The sequence below is a fragment of the Columba livia genome, chromosome 1 (genome assembly GCF_036013475.1).
Source record: "Columba livia isolate bColLiv1 breed racing homer chromosome 1, bColLiv1.pat.W.v2, whole genome shotgun sequence".
Taxonomy (NCBI): Eukaryota; Metazoa; Chordata; class Aves; order Columbiformes; family Columbidae; genus Columba; species Columba livia.
The window spans coordinates 108,448,362-108,463,587 of record NC_088602.1 but is presented as its reverse complement, the minus strand read 5'-3'; the positions used below and the strand labels follow the sequence as shown (position 1 = coordinate 108,463,587).

Genomic DNA, 15,226 nt, shown 5'->3' with positions numbered 1-15,226 from the left:
AGAATCGTAGAATGATTTTCTTTTTCGTAGTGATCCAAGTATACAAAAAATCTTTTGTATGGAGTTCAAGCCTTTTTCTAGAAGAAGTTAACTTTGTGCAGAGGACCTAAATTCCTGTGATGGCTTTTAGGATGTACACATAGGACTTTTGCACAGGACATATAGTTATATTTGCAGTGGCTTACCCTATTTTGTTGATTTAAAGTTATAAAAGAGAAAAAAGAACTTGGAAAGATCCTGTCTCAGTCTGAAGCTTTGACTGGCTAGAGAAGAGTATATTGCTCAACAGAATGACTTTGGTAAATTGGATATTTTTGGATAGTTACGGAATAATAATTCAGGGTGAATAGTCTGAGGGTACCTGGGTAATGACAATGCAGTTTATGCTAGGGAGCTCTTCTCAAATTCCATTCCTAGTAGTACTGGCAGTGCTATATATGCTGCACAGATATATATATATATATATATATATATACACACTAAACTGCATTTTTAAAGCAGTGTGTCTACTTATTTAATATAAAATAATTACAGGTCAAATCTCAGAGCATCCTCTGAGGTAATGAAGCTACTGAGAAAGAATAACATGAAAACCAAGCAATTTCAATATTCCCTCTATCTCCTCCCCACTTTTCACTTTGCTGACAGCCTTTTATTTTATGTATCTGTAATTTACTACTTAGCCTCACCAAGACTCCAGAAGTTTCTTGAATTTCCTGCATTGCTGAAGTTTAAGCTCTGCATGTCTTTACTCATATCTTCATCTGCAATAGTTCGGTATTTTAAGAATATAGGATATTGGCAGGGTGATCTGTTGTCTGAGTTCCTGTAAGAATATCTTACACTACACCAGATGACTAGCAAGGAAATGCTTTGCTTTAGCAGAGAGAAGTGCTTCTTCCTACAGCCTGTATGAGGACACTGAATCGCTTCTGAGGATCTAAATGTTTAGGTAGTCACACCCTTTTTTTTTCTACATTTTCAAGCTTAATCAAAACAACTGTACTGAAGTTCTAAAGCAAGGTGCTATTTATTAAAGCTTCTAGCAAGTGCGTTTACTAAGACCTAGGGTTTCCAGTAATTAGAGATCTGAAGAAAAAGGTGAGGTGTGTTGCCCAGGGAGGTTGTGGAGTCTCCTACTCTGGAGGCATTCAAGACCTGCCTGGACACATTCCTGTGTAACCTCATCTAAGTGTTCCTGCTCTGGCAGGGGGATTGGACTAGATGATCTTTGGAGGTCCCTTCCAATCCCAAACATTCTGTGATTCTGTGATACTGATTTGATTCTCACTTTAAAATGAGTTGCACACAACCTCTAAGAGCAGTTGTTTTTAGGGGCTATCTGTTCTACTGAAAAATAATATGTAAAGTTTAAACTTTGACATGCATCTTTTTTCCCATCCTTCCCCTAGCTGTTTGTCATGATAACTTTTTCCTTTTGTGCCTTAGTAAAATATGTTGAGACCTGTCCCCAGCTCTTATGCGAGGTACTGCACAGATTCAGAGTAGACACATCCTGCTTGTTGCCCAGATATGCAAGGTTTATTAAGAAAACACTTGATAATTCCCACAAGAGTTTCGTTCATGTTTGACTGTAGGCGTAATAATGTTATTTACTAGTTTCTACTTTTCGATGGATTTACTTTTTTTTTTTTTTAACTTGGCTTATTCCTTTTAAATATGGAGGAAGAGTGGCTATAAAGGAAGAAAGTTGGAGGGACAATGTGAATTGGAACTTGAAGATACAAAAAGATGCTGTCTCTTTGCTCCAGATCCAGGCAGAAAAGATCCAGATTATTGACATAAATTTTAAGACTGTAATATTGATAATTGGCTAGAATGAGTGTGATAGAACTGAAGGTGTAGAGGAACACCCGTCTAATGGCAAGGGGAAAAAAGGAAGAAAAGGGGAGAAGATTCTGATTCCGTGTCATCAAAGATGGTATAAACTAAAGTGATAGGTTTTAGGTGAGGCCTAAACCCAGTCACTAATTAACTCCAAATGGTAACTTCTACCAAACCATGATAGCAAAGATTATGCTCTAAGAAAAGTTACTTGTAAACAAAGGAAGAATTAAAATGTATTGCAGGATGGTATATGTAGTTGTTGTCCTTGATCAGGAACTGTTTTTTAATACAACTTTCCTACTTGTATAGGGAAAACAAATTCACTTAATTCACTTTCATGAAGTCTTAACAGAGTTCCCTGGACATACAAGTACATGTGGGGTTTTTTTTACTGCTTGGCTGCTGATGGACATACTTTTTTTTCAGTATGGATGAAGAAAGAAGTTCTTCCACATGATCTGTCTGCATGCAGCACAGCTGAATTTTGAGTGCATTGCATAGTTATTCAGCACCACATAAGAAGTTCAGAAACAGCATAAAACCAAAAGAATATTGCAGTATTTTTAATATGTGTGATATTTACCAGGCCATCCTTGGTCATGTTCCCTTGACATACACTGCTTTTCTTTTTTGCAAAACTAGCAATTAAGTCTAAGAATTTGAATGTAGACATATTTATTTTCTTCTTTATAAATAGTGGCAACATGCCAGGATCAACTTCTCAGCTGTTTTAAGTCAATTTATTTCCATTGTATTGGTAAAAGGGTAAATTTTGTGTAAAATGAGGAGCTGGCCCTAATTGCAACAATTTTCCAACATATAATCTGCTAGTACTTCAATAAATTTGTAGCTTTTTGCCTGGTGCATTTCATTGGCATATGTATATGGATTTAAATTGGAGAGAAAGACATAAGGAACAAATACCTTGTCATTATTATATGTGTTTTTTCTTTGCTAAGGGAACATTATCAGGAAAGCTGAAGTGGCTCCTCTAGAATGACTGTGTTTACATTATTATACAGCATGTTTTCATCACAAGTCCTTTATTGCTAATTTTGGTTTGTACGTAAAGATTAGTTTATCTGTTCTTTTTCTAATGTGAAGCTAATACAAAAAATGTTGAGATAAAGCAGATCTGTCATTCTGAAAAGCATTTTTTTTTTTTTTTTTTAAGTGAGAGGACTTTTTTGTAAGAGAATATACTGGAGTACATAGTGTTTGAAAATACTGGAAATACATTTTATATTTGTGGACTATAATAATAGGCTGTTTTGCCATATTTACTGGATCTAGTCTGTTTTTTGAAAAAGGAAAGCTACTTGAACAGTTAAGCAATGTCAGATCTCAGCTGAGGAAAATAATCTTGCTTAAGACTTGTCAAATATTTGCCTTTTAAATAAAACCACTATCTCCTTTACTTTGCAGAGTGGGCTTGCAGCTTCATTATGGGCTTAAGCTTCATATTCTTTGCTAATAGGGACTTAAGAACAAGTATTAAGAGGACTCTGACATCAGATACAAAGCGAACAGTACAATATTGTAACTTAATAAAATTATGGGAAGCCGTAGATTTCCAAAGATGGGCTCACTGAAGAAAGAAGCCTAAAGGAAAAAGTTAAGTTGAAAGTCAACATGAGAAGGGAATGGATTGATATACTGTGACATAATAAACTGTGTATATAGGGTGCGAATATTGAAAATGGTAGCTGCAAGTAGGAGGCATTTGTACAAATGAAGTGAATACATTATTGGATGACTGAGATAAGTAGACACTGTGTCTAGGTAGGCAAGATGGTGACACTGGAACAGGGGGTCATTCATGAGAATGACGCAGAGCTCACTGCAGGGCCAGGCTGGAGAAGGAGAAGGGTACACACAAGCAAGCAATCAAACCATAACTGTTCTACTAATGCTGTGTGTGTCTAGGTCGAAAGCAGTGATGCTCATTTCTGCTTTAGTTCCAATCTCAGAGCATGCATAGTGGTTTGCTTTATCGAGCCAGGCTTTTGTCAAGGATCAGTTGAATGTTTGAGAAGGATATGGATGCAAGTCTGTTAATAAAAATTTGAAAAAGACACCTTATGCTGATCATTATATAAATAACCAAGTGTGGTAGCTCATGCTTTTCCACTATTAGACCTGCTCGTGTGAGGATCTGAAAGTATGCAAAAGGGAAGATACCTATATACATATATCTATATATGTAAATTTTTGGGGTTTTTTTAATGTTAGCTAGGTGTGCAGGAAGGTGTGTGGTGATGCAAATTCTCTAAAAGCACAGCAGAAATTGATAAAATCTCCTAGACTTATTCTTTGTCTCGCTATGTACTGTGTATTATCAGAGTCCTTGAAGCCTGAGGGCATCCAGTTTAATGATTTAGAAATGTAATGCCAGTTGTTCTTGTGTGTACAACATCTCCTGCCTAATAAGATGTTTTTTTCTGGTCTCTTGTTTTAGATGTATGTCTAGTTTTGGTTGTTCTTTATTGTATGAGACACTTTTAGACCTTTTTCTTTGAAATAAATACCACTGAATTTCTGTACTAAAAACAAACAAAAACACTACTTTGTAGAATCATTTGACCACTTCACTGCATTGAAGAATAATGAAGAATAACCTTTTTAATAGGCTTAATACTTTCAGACAATTTTCTCTTAGCCTAGTATTCAATTTTGTCCTGTTTGAGCTTTCAGTAATGCTCTTGCATTGTCTTCAGGTAACTTTTGTGTGTGTCTCACAATATCTGAAAGAAGTATTTACTTACCTCTTAAAGATACAGTTTACACAGTAGAAAATACAATAGATATGCGTATGTAACAGCATCATTAGATCTCATTTGAGTACCTCAGCCTCTTCTATGTCTTTTATTACTAGATTTCCTATGGAATAGCAGGGTCACATTTTCCTTGGTTTTCCTTTGAAACCAATGTTTTTCTGTTCCTCTAAGTAGCCCATCTCCACTTATGCACTCTTGGCACTACTTGTTTGTGCTTGAGCTCAATCAAGAATTCCCCATTTCCCAGTGCTGACCAACCTGAGAAACTTTCCAGCTTAGTGCCTCTTGGAGTGAGTTGTTCCTGTGCTTTGAAGAAGTCATCTGTGAAGAACAGCCAGCCCTTTTAGGCCCTTTTTACCCTTTAGGGCTGTTTCTAAGCAGATCCTTGAACAAGGTGGGAGCTGCTCTTGAGAAGATACGGGGTTATAGTTCTACTGTCCATCTTGCTTAGCTCTTTCAGGATCTTACATTCCACTGTATCACGTTGTCTTGCATCAGGAGTTGCTGATCTGTTGTAATCCCGGTAAGAAAAGCACTCACAGTCTGCAAACTGTCATTTGAAGTGCTATTTCTTTATAGTGTTAGCTTTAATTAAGTAAAAAATGGTACAGGCAATCACAGAATCACAGAATGATAATCTTACATGATTTAATGGTAATCTTACATCCCTTTAGACGCTGGGAATCTTGAGTTGTGCAGCATCAAATGGGCCTCTGATCGGGCTGCAGGGTCCTGTGCAGACCATGTCTGTAAGAAAAGGTTACCCCATTTTCATGATTTAAGCTATTATAGCATTTTCTTACAATAAAACTCTATTAATCATTTATACTGTCAAACAGAAAGGATGTTTATGGGTTGTTTTGAGGGGTCGTTTTGAGTCAGATAAGTTCAGCTAGCTCACTATCTTAAAACTGACTTTATTAGATGTAAACAAGGGATTAAGAACAGGGCAGCCACAATGTGGTACTCCCTACAGTATTCACAGCCTCTAACAGGTACAGTGCTACTGGAAAGTCATTATCACCAGAGTATTCTAGCACAGATTATGCCAACGGTGTGTGGCTTTTTGTTTTGTTTTTTAATTAGCTTATCCTGTGCTTAAAGCCGTGTGTCCATATGTACAATGAACATGAGACCTGTATTGAGCTTCTGGAGAAAACAGTGTGCCAGTAGTAAATATTTGCAGTGGTCAGAGTTGAAAACTGTCTTGAGTGTTATGAGAGGAAAATAGAGCCATTATGCAAGCTGTAGTGCTGAAAATAATATTAACTCTTTAATGCTGAAGTTGAAGTAAATCATTAAACAATGAATAACCTTTTGAATTCCTTACAGAATTCTGGTTTGAAATATTAGGTATGTAATATTTATTTCATGGGCTTCAATACTCTGCCTCCACGGCATTGCCCTGAGTGCGACAGTGAGAGGTGAGCTTGATTAGTGCTAATTAACTTCAGTTATCACTTTTTGTATATATGTGTGTATAAATGATGTATGATGAACATCTATAACTTCTTGCTATGCAGGGTAGATGCTAATGTGGTATTGAAAGTTTCTAAAGCTTTCATTTTTCATTGATATATTGTGGTATTTGCCTATGCCTGAACATGAGCCTCTTCCACAGTCCTCTCAGTTATCTATGACAGGGAGAAACAAAAAATTAACCTATTATTATGTTTCAAATGTAACTGATGTCATATTTATTAAACTAAGTGGAAGATTCATACATGTACTGATATTGCTCCAAACATGAGATAGTTGTGCAGAATGGAGGGTACAAATCAAGTTGCTGAGATCTCACAGGTTCAAGACAGCTGTTGGTCTCTCTTCCCCTCCCACCCTCACGGTGGGATATAGTGTTCTCTGTGTTACAGGATTGCTGCATTTTATTTCTTAAAGTCTTATTCCCAAGTCTCTTCTTACTGCAGGTTGTTTGGTTTTGTTTTTTTTAAGAGTTGTTTCATAAGATATCTCTTAATAAAAACCATTAAAGCACTGATTTTGAGGAAGCCATTCAACTCTAAAATGACTTACCCACTCTGGTGGAAAACAAAATAGATATCTGTGTGTGGTGTTGTCCTAGTTACCTAGAAGTCTGAGTCCTGGGATTAACTGAAGTAAATATTTGGGGTTTTTCACACTTTTAAGGCTATAGAGGATGAGAGGATAGAATAAGGTAGTCCCACATATTTTCTGATGGCTTTTGTTGCGTTATATTGTCTACAGTCTTCTTGCTCAGATATACTGTATTTCAAGTATTTTCTCTTCATATATATATATATATATATATATATATGTATGTATATATATTTGCTATGTTTTTCAGTCACATGCAATTATTTCTTTCAGAGGACGTGGTCAGGTTGTACAAAGCAGGCATGAAAGTAAATGCATTAAATTTAATGGTTTTCATTTTTCACATTAGTCAGCCCATCTGTAGCCGTATCAATGGAACAGTGCTGCTCTGATGTCTCGGTTGTGTTTCCCTTTGAGTCTTTTGTGACAATCCAGACTACTCCATGAAAGATCCCTTGTATGATACCCCATTCTCCTACCTCCTTCTTTGTAGTTTTCATGTTATGAAGCCTGTTCAGATGTGGGTGGTATTCAGCATTCAAAACTGGCATTCCCTCTCTCCTTTCTCCCTAAAGGCTCATTAAAAATAGAAGGTGTAAGGGAAAGATGAGAGTGAGCTTTCAGAGGGGAGAAACTAACTTGGTGTGGAAGGGGACACTAAGATTTTTCTTTTTTCAGGTGTGTTGAATTTAAAGCAGCACAGCATGAGGGCGTTACTTTCAGTGCCACAGATTGGGATGACAGAAATTGGCTTGGCCATGGTAAGGTTGGGTAATTGAATTTCAGGCAGCACAAAGCTGAGATACAGAGACCTGATGCTGCAGAAGATCTTCAAAACAAGAAGGGGAGGGAGAAAAACAGGTATTTACCCTTATTACTCCAGTAATGCAGGTAACTGGAGGACACAGAGGAGCCTGAGTTAAAAATAGCAAGGGTGATTCATCTTACCTTAGGAAGGGTATGTGAAATGTATTGCTGATGGTTTTCAATTTAAATTAAGTCAAAGATAAGTGATTTGTTATAGTCACACTATCTCAGATCAGTATTTCTTTTAGTGACACAGCTTCTTCCAGTTTGTCACACTAATGGCTCTAGATTAACCAGACATCTGTAGCACTTTTTTCTTTTGTTTCTTAAAGAAACTGCATGTCTTTCTGATAGTCTTTTACATAGTATGTTACTTGAATTCCAGCTGTGGGTACTGCTTTGGCTAAGTGATAGGTTACTGCTTCTGCCACAAATAACACTTTTCCTTGGAATATTGCCAGTAAATAAGCATGCTCTGTAGTAGTTGCTATGTACTCCCATCTGCAAATGGATTATATATCATTACACTTGTATTAATACAGGAATCATATTCAGACCTGCAGCAGCGTGTTCTGTGACTGCTGCTAATGGCTCTTAATTGCAAACAGCTTGTAGTGCTCATTCTAATGCACTTGTAAGTGAAATCTTATTTCCAAGTGTAGATGTGATGAGCACACAAAGCAAGACTACCCATACAAATTATTCTTTCTTGCAAAAAGTTGAAAACGTTATGCTGAAAATTCAAGTTTAAGAGTCTGACTACAATATTTTGTAGAAGAAGCAGCAGAAATTGAATTCAATGAAGATTTGAGACCTGATGTAGGGTGTTGTGTCATTAGGAAAGTAGTGGTGCAGGCTAGGGAATTTGTGGTTAATGCAAATTAATATATGGGAGAAGGAACAACATATGGCTAATTATAGGACAACATCTGTAGTGGTATGAACTTGCTTGAATATTGGATTACAGTCTAGTCTGGTCATCAAATTGCAAATTACTGTGTAGCATAATTGATGCAAAGAAAATGATATTTCTGAATTTTAGGCTTAATTGTTTTCCTGTGAGGGATTCTTGTGGACTTCTTAAACAGTTGTAGGACATGTGAGCAGCTCTAAGAGCACTAGGTTAGTCATGGATCTCTGGATACTTGCATGTATTTAAATAAAGGCTAGTAAAACAGAGCACAGTTGAGTTTTCAAGAAGGTCATTAATGTTGATTATTGAATGTACCGTGGTAAAAATGGATCAGAATCATCCAGCTGACTTTCAAAACTATTTGTAGATGCCAAGTTGATCTAAGACATTACTACATATTCAAGTGTGTTGAATACACCAATTACATTAACTTGGGGTTTTTAAATTGATTTTGTAAATTTAAAGCCTTTTCTTAAACCGTAAATCCTGGAAAAAGAACACTTGACAGTGTAGGTAAAATATTGACAATAATAGTGAAAACTTTCCCAACATTTCACTTCATATGAAAGCTATAGGCTCTTGACACACATTTTTTCCATCAGTAAAGATTACTGTGTTTTTAAAATAGTAAATCGTCCTTCTGAATGTCCTGGTTAAAGTAATTGAATTTTCCATGTGTACTCAGTTCTGTGTGACTCCTAACTGGTGGACTGCCCTCCTGAAAATCTAGACAACTTTCTGTTCTTTTTGAAGAAAAATTCTTCCAGTATGTAATAACTTCTCAAATATAGCAGTATTTACTTCTCATTCAAAACCTGGATAACAATAAATGGTGAAAAAAAGGACAATAGTTGCCATTTATAACATTATACCTGTTTGAAATGTGTACAAACATGTAAAATTTCACACAAAGAACTTAAAAATTTCACTTCTACTGTATGTGGTGTTTGATCTCGGCTAAAAGCCTAACAGTGTACCCAATCCTGTCGTCAGAGTAGGGTGACCAAGAAATTTTGGGCACAATGGGAGGCCAGGCTGAGAACAGAGGCCATTTTGTTCAGGCTGTGTATTGCTCAGTGTTTGTTCAACTGATAGCAATTGTTACAAGTTGGCACAGAACTGGAAGCATTTTTTTGTGCTGTCTGTCCTTTCTACATATATTACAATTCTGAAACTCTCCAGAACACATCCTTCTCTTTAGCTGTATTTAGCTGCACCTGGACAATAAAGCTTGATGAATCCGCCACTTGCTTTTGATAAAGAATAGTGCCATTGCATGCTAGCTTCTCGTGTTCTATAGGGTATCTGTTTAAGCTTCTAGTTTAACAGGAAACCCAAAACACCTTGTGGATTTATAATACATTTGCATCTCTATTATATTATCTCTGAGTTATTTTAGCTTCGATTGCTAAATTAGACCAATCTTCTTTCAACTCCCTTTTAAATCCTAATGCAACATAATGGCTTAACTTCACCAATTATGAAAAATCACCCACTTGATGGAATTTTATTTTCATTTTTCCACACGTGTAGCAAAGTGAAGACTTGTTTCTGAACAGCACATGTAATTCTTTGTTGGAAACAGATATCAACATTGCTGTCCATTTTATAGCTGCTTTGCGCCTTAACTTTGATAAAGCATCTTTGATTTCTTCCTCCATGTGAATACTAATTTATGTAGAGTACTGCAGCATAAAAAAATTAGTATGACAAAATGCAATGTAAATCTTATAAAAGGTGAATATTTGAAGGATCTTGAACTAGAATGATTGTACCCACTGATACCCATTCTTTCCTGATTCCACTGGCTCATACCCACACTCTTAGAAATATAAAAGGGTGTGTGTGCCAACTTAGGCAGTATCTGATTTGGGCAGTATCTCCAATGTGCATGAAGAAGGACAAGGGTAACTACTTGTCAAGTCCCCACTACAAGTCTGGAGGGGATCTTGGTGGTGATGACAAACTAGTTCTTACATCATTTGTATGTATTTTGTGTTTAGAAGTTGCCTGTCACTATGGGATGGTCCTTAGCCTCAGTCTTGGTTACTTCAACTGCCATGAGTCTGTTATCTGTTTTTCCTTGTCTGAAATTTGTATTTGAAGTGTATGTCTATAATCTGTTTCCCCGATGGGTTAACAGGAGAAAGGCTGGTATATGTTATAAGCTGCAACCTTGTGCCACTCTCTTGTTGTCTGGATGCAGGGTCTGCTTGCGAGTCAGCTGTGCTGCAACCTTCTAGGCTTGGCATAATGTTTTCCCTAGTTTTACTATTGGACAACCATCCTGGGAACAGTTTTCTCTGTTGTCAGAGAAAACTCATTTGAAAACTCATTGTGCAGTTTCTTCTCGTGCTTGTACGTGCTTATGTACATACTCTCTCAATTCCTTCCCCAGTATCCTGTTTCTAGTTACCCTGGTCTGTCACATACTTCTGGAGCAGAGTATCAGTTGACCATAAAAGGCCTTGAGAGAGAAAGCTTGGTTTGGGGGCTGCTGTATCTCCTAATCTTTCAGTCCACAGTCTTTATAATATTGAGAAGAACTCCTTCCCAAATGTGTGTTATGAAGCATATTTTTACATACAGTTCTAATAACAGAAGATTACCACAGATTCCAGTGTGCTGAAAATTAAGTGCAAAGCAGTTTTTCTTAAACTTAACCTTGACTGAAGAAGGTTACCATCATTACCAGTTTTCCTTTTGGCTGTAGAGAGACTTTTTGTAAATTGTGAGATTTTCATGTATAACAGAGGTAGATGACATAAGTGTAATCATGCACTGAGGTGTGGCAAGATGAAATTCTGTAGGACCAAAAAACCCCATGTTTGTCTGGTTACACCTACCTTCTTTATTGACAGTACATGCCTTGACCAGGAGGCAAGCTATCTTCTTGAAATCAATTAACATTTTCAACAGAGATGGAGCAATGCCATGTTTATGCACAGAAATATGTTACAGGCAATGCCATCTGCAGAGTAAAGCTGATGAGCTGCTGCTTCTACAGGATCAAATTTCCTGTGATGGTTTGCGTGAAAAATTCATCTGAGCGGTGTGTTCTTCTTTGTTGCCCTCAGAGCACCAGCTAGTGAAGAATGGGGTTAAGAAATGTATACGAGATAGTATCTGGTGGAATTGCAGCCTGCGTTCTGAACCTGTTCTAATATTTAAGTCCTCATGCTTTCCGCTGCTGTAACTGCAGTAGTGCTAAGGAATCAAAACTGTTGGGAAGTAAAAGAGAATCAATAGGAACTTCGGTATTGACCTTTAGGAAGGCCTAAGAGAGGCCACATAACATCTATCCCATGGAGGAGATGGTATTTCTATTTAGAAACTGAGGGAGGTCACTCTAGTGTTTCTCACTTTCTGTTCACTGTGGTTCTCAATGAAATTGATACTGTTTAGTTTATGTTGCAGAAGATTAGCTTCGAGTGCTTGACCAATGTCCTTTCAGTTTCACATGTGTACAGAGCCATGCACAAGTGTATACACACATTTGTTTAGTTAATGAGTTACAGCAAGTGGTCTCTTCTGGACACATTTAGAAACTGATACTAGCCCATTCCTTCTGTTGCCCATTAGCAGATTTTTATATGTACTAGTTAGCACACTCATGCTGGTCCTTTTTATTTTTATGTATATGAGAACTGGACACTTATGACTCAATCTGAAATGCAAATTAAAATTATTATTTTTTATCAAAATACTCAGCAAAAGTGTGTAAGTCTTCAACAAAAATCTGAATTAAAAAATTCACAACTGAAGTCTTGTGGTTTTATTTTCACTTGTCTCTTCGTCTGAAGATCATGTTTCAGGAACTTTCTGAAAAATTATCCTCATTGCTAAAGCATCTTGTGCTTTTTCCCTAAACATGTTTGCATGAAAGAAGGCGGTCTTTTACCACTTCTGAGCTATTTAGGAAGAAAAAGTCTTTGTTTACTGTAGAACTGGAGCCATCAAAAATTCCCAGAATGTTTCAATGGTAGAACATGCCTTCTCTGAAAATGTCTGGCTAGGAATCAAATTATGAGGGTATAGCTTATTCTTACAAAGAATAAATCTGTGGGAAGACCGTGTAAAATCTGTGTAAAGGAATAATTAGGTCCAGGGAACTTTTGTCCATGTTTCTTTTGTGTTTTTTTTTTTCCCCAGTTGATTTTTAGGTTAGGGCAGCTTAACAATTAACATTTTGCAAGTCCACCTTTTTTTTCAAGAGGTGGTGATAGTTGACTATTCACATTATAGTAACTGAATGAAATCTTTGTGAGGAGACTGATTCTGGGTTTTTAGTGATTGTGGGGGTTAGTTGGTTGTTTTGTTTTGTTTGTTTGTCTTTTGTTGTTGTTGTTTTTCAATGAGGATTTAAACTGGATTTAGAGTAGTTAATGACTCACTTGTTAATGTTCTTTTATATTATTCATCACACCCAGAGTTTTGGCTATCTAATCTTACCTTGTGATGTCATTGAAAAAAACGAAACAAAAAAACCTCAAAAAACCCAACCAACCAAAAAAAAACAACCAAACAAAACAACAACAACAAATCCAGAATTGTGTTAAAATGAAACACAACCAGATTTAGTACGTACAAAAGAAAAATGCTAGTCAACAAACTGCTGTTAGAGCTTTTGTTTACGCTCTGTACCAGCAGACGGCTTGCTACTATATCAGTTTACAAAGGACAGAGAGCAACTTTCCTCTGAAGAAGCTTTGTTTTCATATCTGCATCTAGTTTAGACCAAGTACCGCAATGAAGATTCAAGCTTACGTGTACAGTTTTAGCTTTTGGAATTTTGCAAATTAATCCAGTTATATTAAATGTTTTTAATCTCCTTAATCAAATCTGAGGTATCAGTACTGTTATTAAATATTAATGAGAAATGTTACTAAGTAAAAGATTTGAGACCTTTACTCCACAAAGGATCTAAAAACTGTTCCAATTGTTACTTTTTTTTTTTTAAATTTCAGTTTAAATGGATCTCTATGGTGCTTTGGCACTGAGAGGAATATAGCTCTAGGATATCACCATATAACATACATTCTAAATCCATATTTTTCTTATGACAGCTTCTCATGTAGATCTTTGTGCTTGTACTCCAGGATCTGAAATGTTCTTCTGGAAGCTTAATGTGAAGAAAAGAGCTACTTCTAATGGGGCCTCCTTTGCAAAATTTTAAAGCTTTAGTTAGTGATCTCAGGGAGTACCTTCAATTATACCGGAAAAGGAAATGCAAAGCTCATAGCAGAGATATTTATAGCTTCATGAATATACTCATAAGAGAATATGCATGTTATTCTCTAATGTGCAGGATAAAGAAGAAGGATGAGCTTCAGCAATTCTGGTCTTGCTGCTAGCTATGCCAGATTGTTTTGTGGGATGTGAGAATTGACGCTGCGCAGTTACATTGGCAATGGAGACGTTCTCACTTCAGTAGCACAGTTGGGAATGCTTTATTTGTGTTGCCAGCCTGTGTATTACAAACACAGTCCAATGGACTGTGACGATATTAACGTAGCAATGGAACTCAAATAATACTGATACAGAGAATGTAATATTTCTGAAGTAGCTAGTGTTGATCAGTATTTCTGAAATGTACCTTAAAAACACTTGCATGTAAGCTTATGCATGTGTGGAAAAAATATAACAGGCAGAAGGGTTGCAAAGTCAAGTAACTTGGGTGGATTTAATCTCACCCACTGTTTTGGTGCGTAGGTCTTACATAACCAGTCCCCCCTAGTTTATATAAATTGACAGAGTCTGACATCCAAAAAGCAAGTTGTACCATCTGGAAATGGTTAAAATCAGTAACTTTCTGGCCGAATCTTCTCTCCCTTCCCTGCTTTTACTAGCTGTGGGGAAAGCCTTGACAAAGCACATTAGATATGTAACTCCTAGGTCACTGAAGCTAAATGAGATGCACTGTACCTTAGGAAATAGTTGAGGTTTTCTGTTGATTTGTTGAGTCTTTTTAATCACAGAATATACTTGTTCTCAGTCTAAATTTGGTTTTGGAGATCGCTTTTTCTATTTTAGGCTTGCAGAAGGGTTTCAGTTTCTTTTGCGTGCGCCAGTCTTTCTAATTAAAGTATGCTACCTTTTCCCCTCAAATACTGACTTGCTTATATACACTGTGAGAAACTTTTTTGCCCATAATTTTCTAGACTTCTCAAATACGAAACTCATCATATAACACCATATGGATACCCCCACAGTTGTCACACAGCTGTCAGCTTCTAGTATTTGAGATGGTGTAGCTAGTAACCTGTTGCCTTCATCCCCCATGCATACCAGAACACTGTGAAATGAGACTCATCTGTGGTTTTAGTGGCTTTGCAGCTATTTCTGAATTCTCACCATTCCTCTGCTTTCAGTAAAATTGGATTTCACTTAAATTTTAGATGTTCACAGATTCATTTGCTTATTTGTTATATTGATTTTAATACTGACTTCTCAGTCTAGGTACCTTTTCCATGTTCTCTCTTCCAATCTGTTCTTAGCCTGCATATCTGCTGCCTTTTTCTAATCTCTTTAGCCTATATATTCCCTGGCCATCAGCTCTTCATTCTGTGTTTTTCTTATCCAGTGTTTGGGACAATAAACTTGGTGAGATGAAGATACTGTTTTCCTTCCCCTTTTTCCAAGAAGTATTAATTTGTCATGTGTGGGCAAACTTTCACAGTGAACTTAAATTATGCATGATTTTTTGTGTGTGTGTGGTTTAAAAGCACCTGTGTGTGTGCAAGATCTAAAACTGGGATGTATTAAATAGTCTTATCTGTAGGAGAAAATTTTTGTTCGAATAGGGTTT

The 15,226-nt window shown here is 36.6% G+C and overlaps 1 protein-coding gene across 6 annotated transcripts in view; it reads left to right on the top strand.

Moving 5' to 3' along the window:
• Positions 1-15,226, top strand: part of CDKL5 (cyclin dependent kinase like 5) — a 129,349-nt gene that overhangs the window by 49,846 nt on the left and 64,277 nt on the right. The gene's annotated exons all lie outside the window — the stretch shown is intronic.